This window comes from Manis pentadactyla, chromosome X, assembly GCF_030020395.1.
Source record: "Manis pentadactyla isolate mManPen7 chromosome X, mManPen7.hap1, whole genome shotgun sequence".
Classification (NCBI taxonomy): Eukaryota; Metazoa; Chordata; class Mammalia; order Pholidota; family Manidae; genus Manis; species Manis pentadactyla.
This window is the reverse complement of record NC_080038.1, coordinates 106989907-106995906: the sequence shown is the minus strand read 5'-3', so window position 1 is coordinate 106995906 and position 6000 is coordinate 106989907.

The window sequence follows — 6000 nt, the reverse complement described above, 5'->3', positions numbered from 1 at the left end:
GTGAATTCCTCTCCTGTGTTTCTGTATTTCAGTTAACTTACATTTTAAATTTTGATAGAATTGGGATTAGTATTTAGGATGTGTACTGTTTTTAAAAACTTCTGCACTCTAACCAATAGTCACTACATTTCATATTTTGGCAAGAAAAAATAACTAGCTGGTATATTTATAGGGTCCTATCTACTGTTGATAGTTTTAATCGTTATTGCTATCAAAAGCATTTCTAAGATAAAAGCCTGGATTTGAAAACTTTTTTATCAGAAAAATAACATCCTGTTGAGGTATTGAAATCTAAAACAAGCATCTTCATTTTAATTAATTGCTTTCTGATAAAAACAACAAAATAATTTTACATCTAGATAACCTGATTCAGGTTGCACTTTTAATATTCATTGGAGACAGTGGAATTGCGTGTGTAAACTTATGTTACATATATGACAACAAAGAACCCTATTGAATTCATAGAACTATAAAAATGATCCAAATTCAGTCTTCAAAGGATTCTGCATTTATACATCCAAACAAATTATTTTCCACAGCTTAAGAGTACCTCATCAGTATATAAAAATGCAGGTTAGAAATAAAGTCCATAATGTGTATGGTGATCACATTAGACCCAATAACAACTGTTTGATAACCTACTGAACAGGGGTGGCTTTTCCAACGTTAGCACAAAAGTATCCCCAACTTACACTCTAACATTTGACCTGAAACAGTCCTAGGTCTGAGTTCTGGAGATTAAATTAATAGTGTAAAGCTGAGAAGAGTAGGAAAGCTAGATGTCACTCTGTTCTTGTAAATGTCAATAGCTATAGAAATCCATCTAAATTCATGTTTACTTTCTAGTAAGAGAGTGAAATGAATCATTTTAAAACAATGTAAATATGCCTCCGAAACAGCTTTTGACAGTGTAGTTTCTGTTATTTGAATTGATTCTCATTTTCAGCCCAAGCTTCAATGACTGATGGTCAAAATAGTCCACATGAAGAAGAGACAAATTGGGCAGGGGTCGGGGAAGAGAGGGAGTTGAAAAATAAAGCTCAGATCCATCCAGGAAAAAGTGATTAAGAGAACAAGCTGAATCAAGACCCATTTGGCAAAAGATGGTCACAAAATAATTTCTTGCTCATATCTGAAGTGATCATTTACTAAAAAATACAACTTTTCTCTTGTTTTGCTAAGTGGGGCTATCATAAATTGCCCTGACATAAAAAACAGATTACTTTCCAGAAGGAAGTTTTCTAAAGTAACAGATCCAACTTTTCCAATTGGCAAATTCACTCTGAATAATAAATAGAATCTGGATTACATTTCTAATATTGATGGCACCAAAACCTAATACATGACCCTATTTCATCAAAAGAGAAAGATGAGTCTTTCTCCCAAACGCAATATACTTATGATAACCTAGGTATAATTGTTCTGACAGCTTATCAACTTGTCAGAAAAGAAGGGTAGCTAGACATACAGTCATGCTCCAAAATAGTCGTCTCCCAGTTATGTTCTAAACAGAGAATATGTACAAATCACAGCAGCCAGTCTCTACTACTGAAAGAAATCAGTGCCATATTTCATGGGCAGTACACTCCTTTTCAGATCTTCTCAGGGTTATCTTTGTAACTTGGGCTTAAAACTTCACTAGCTGTGTGGAGGTCTAGCTATGTTGGGGACTGGGGCCAGTTAGTTGTTAAAGCTGAACAGCTATTGTCCTAACTTCTATGTTGGTGACACCAACATTTTTATTAACTCTAACTCAGTAAAACGTAGGAAGGGAAAGAGATTTCTGTTCCACTCTCCACCCTCTGGATCAGCTACTATCAAGAAAGGTATTTCAAATCCAATGCTTAAGTATGTCCTCTGACCCCAGAAAGAGTATAAGCCAACTTGAGAGTAAATTTATAAACAAAAAATTAGAGCTAAAAGAGAACCTTAGAGAGGATCTACTCTATTTAACCTCTTCTTTTACAAATAGGAAAAAAAAAACACCCAGAAAAGGATAATGACTTGCTCAAAAGTCACACAGCTAGCCAATAAACCCAAATCTTCTATATCATAAACTTATACATTAGTAAGCATATATATGTTATACATAGTAGATGTGGAAATGGGATGGCCAACACATATATTTTTGTTCATTTGCCCAAAATGCTGTTAAATGCACAAATTTCAAACTGACATATGCATTTAAATGCAAAATTAAAAATGTACTCCACCAAATATAATGGTAAGTGGCACAAAAATTATTTACTACTTGTCTAAATATCTATAACATGGTTCACCTCCATTACTGTTGGCTTTATCACTTCTAGACACCTGTATTCATTTGCTTCATCAAAGTCTCCCTGATAATTAGTAAAGGTAAAAATGCTACAAAGAAAATGTCTGAATTATATTAGAAATGGCCATTGTTAAAATATCTCCTCTACTTTTAAGTCCTGTGGAGCACAAAGGAAAGACTGCAAACTCAAAATCATTTTTGGAAGATGCCAAACTTTACAGGGATATAAACGCCCCAGGTTATACTTCTGTCTGCTTATATGGGAATCTTGGAAATTTTCTGCCTCCCATACTCATTTTTCATTCCACTCTGACCTAATTTATGCTATTTCAATGAAGTCCTAAACATCTAAGTATCTCCACAATTTAGTAAAACAACTTACAAAAAACTAGACCCTCTGCCTTTTGAATGACTTAAATAATAATCAAATACTTTTTCAACAAGGACTTTATAATTCTTATTACAGTGCAAAACCTCTCCTGCAAAGCTGAGAATTTCAGTGAAAAATAAGAGTTGATACATTAGTAAGAAAAATATAACCATTTGATGTTCATATTACCTTGTGGGTGAGACTCAAATGGTTTGACTAACTCAAATGGTATTAAGTGGCCCAGACCTTAGATTGTTAGCTCATCTGGTAAAAAGTACTTAAGAGCAGATGTATTTTTCCTGTTAAAAAGGACATAAAAATTGATATTATTTTGGTGACAAAGTTTTCAAAACAGTGCTAATAAACATTGCTTGTATAGACATAGCCAATATAAGTTGATGTGATTGTTCACATCATTTAAATAAACTCATTATACCTACTTGTCAGCCCCTCCAATCCATGCGCTGTGGCTGGGCCTCAAATTTATGGGTATTTTAGATGGTTTCTTTGGCTTGCTTTATCTAAAAAATTGTTCTAAAAATCCATTTTGTTGGTATAGAACCAGCCATTGGGAACCAAATACCCAATACCCCAATTCAATGTGGACATACTTTAGTACAGATAAATGCTATCTTCACGGTATTTCTGGTGATCTTTTCCATCAACTTTTCCAACAGTTGTGGGATTTTGTTTGCACTGATTTTTGGAGGATATTTGTAAAAGTGAGAACCTTGTCTGTGTACATACACATTTATATACACACTCACTCAATGAAACTTGATAGCATTTGGTTGCTCTGGCCATAGCCCTTCATAACTTTTGGTAATTACTAGATCATTTTGAAGGGAGCAGGAGCAGGAATAACTTCAATGGAAAGAAACCTCACGAGATGTGAGGATTTGCTAAAATGAATTGCCATTACAGCATCCCCTGTGGTACAACTGCTAATATTGAGAGCTCACAGGACTTGGGGTTCCTGGTTTGAAGATAAAATGACCATTTAGGTCAGAAGAACCTACCTGTAAAAATAAAAATATTTTTGGAGAATTAAGTCTGCATACTTTAGGCTTACTGCATACTTGAGATATTACGGTATGTATGCTGACATATGGCCTAGGATTTCTATCTGTATGCTGCATGGTGGTCCAGAGAAAAAGGAGCTTGTAGGAGATTTTGAAAATGGAATGTTCAAGAAGAAAAGGAGTTAATTGCTAGAATGATTTTTAAAAATGGAATGTTCAAGAAGTAAAGGAGTTAATTGCTGGAATGATTCAAGCAGCAGACCAGAATGCTCTAGGATTTCTTTTTTTTGTATTATTAATCTACAATTACATGAGGAACATTGCTTACTAGGCTCCCCCCATTACCAAGTCCCCTCCACATATCCCATTACAGTCACCATCCATCAGTGTAGTAAGATGCTGTAGAATCACTACTTGTCTTCTCTGTATTGTACAGTCCTCCCTGTGTTCCCCTGCCACATTACACATGCTAATAATAGTGCCCCCCTTCTTCCCCACCCCCTTATCCCTCCCTTCCCACCCATCCTCCCCAGTCCCTTTCCCTTTGGTAACTGTTAGTCCATTCTTGGGATCTGTGAGTCTGCTGCCGTTTTGTTCCTTCAGTTTTTTTCTTTGTTCTTATACTCCACAGATGAGTGAAATCGTTTGATACTTGTCTTTCTCCGCCTGGCTTATTTCACTGAACATATTACCCTCTAGCTCCATCCATGTTGTTGCAAATGGTAGGATTTGTTTCTTCTTATGGCTGAATAATATTCCATTGTGAATATGTACCACATCTTCTTTATCCATTTATATGCTGATGGACACTTAGGTTGCTTCCATTTCTTGGCTATTGTAAATAGTGCTGCGATAAACATAGGGGTGCATATTTCTTTCTCAAACTGGGCTGCTGCATTCTGAGGGTAAATTCCTAGAAGTGGAATTCCTGGGTCAAATGGTATTTCTATTTTGAGTTTTTTGAGGAACCTCCATACTGCTTTCCACAATGGTTGAATTTACATTACCACCAGCAGAGTAGGAGAGTGCCCCTTTCTCCACATCCTCACCAACATTTGCTGCTGTTTGTCTTTTGGATGGCAGCCATCCTAACTGGTGTGAGGTGATATCTCATTGTGGTTTTAATTTGCATTTCTCTGATGACTAGCAATGTGGAGCACCTTTTCATGTGCCTGTTGGCCATCTGAATTTCTTCTTTGGAGAAGTGTCTGTTCAGATCCTTTGACCATCTTTAAATTGGATTATTTGCGCTTTGTTTGTTGACGTGGGTGAGCTCTTTATATATTTTGGATGTCAACCCTTTATTGGATCTATCATTTATGAATATATTCTTCCATACTGTAGGTGCCTTTTTGTTCTATTGGTGGTGTCCTTTGCTGTACAGATGCTTTTCAGCTTGATATAGTCTCACTTGTTCATTTATGCTTTTGTTTTCCTTGCATGGCGAGGTATGTTCATGAAGAAGTTGCTCATATTTATGTCCAAGAGATTTTTGCCTATGTTTTTTTCTAAGAGTTTTATGGTCTCATGACTTACATTCAGGTCTTTAATCCATTTCGAATTTACTTTTGTGTATGGAGTTAGACAATGACCCAGTTTCATTCTCTTACATGTAGCTGTCCAGTTTTGCCAACACCATCTGTTGAAGAGACTGTCATTTCCCCATTGTATGTCCATGGGTCCTTTATCGTATATTAATTGACCATATATGCTTGGGTTAATACTGGTACTTTCTATTCTGTTCCACTGATCTGTGGGTCTGTTCTGGTGCCAGTACCAAATTGTCTTAATTACTGTGGCTTTATAGTAGAGCTTGAAGTTGGGAAGCGAGATCGCCCCTGCTTTATTCTTCCTTCTCAGGATGGCTTTGGCTATTTGGGGGTCTTTTGTGGTTCCATATGAATTTTAAAACTATTTGTTCCAGTTCATTGAAGAATGCAGTTCATTGAAGAATGCTGTTGGTATCTGATAGGCATTGCATTGAATCTGTAGATTGCCTTAGGCAGGATGGCCATTTTGACAATATTAATTCTTCCTAGCCAAGAGCATGGGATGAGTTTCCCTTTGTTAGTGTCCTCTTTAATATATCTTAAGAATGTTATGTAGTTTTCAGGGTATAGGTCTTTCACTTCCTTGGTTAGGTTTATTCCTAGGTATTTTATTCCTTTTGATGCAATTGTGAATGGAATTGTTTTCCTGGTTTCTCTTTCTGCTAGTTCATCGTTAGTGTATAGGAATGCCACAGATTTCTGTGTATTAATTTTGTATCCTGCAACTTTGCGGAATTCAGATATTAGTTCTAGTAGTTTTGGAGTGGAGTCTTTAGGGTT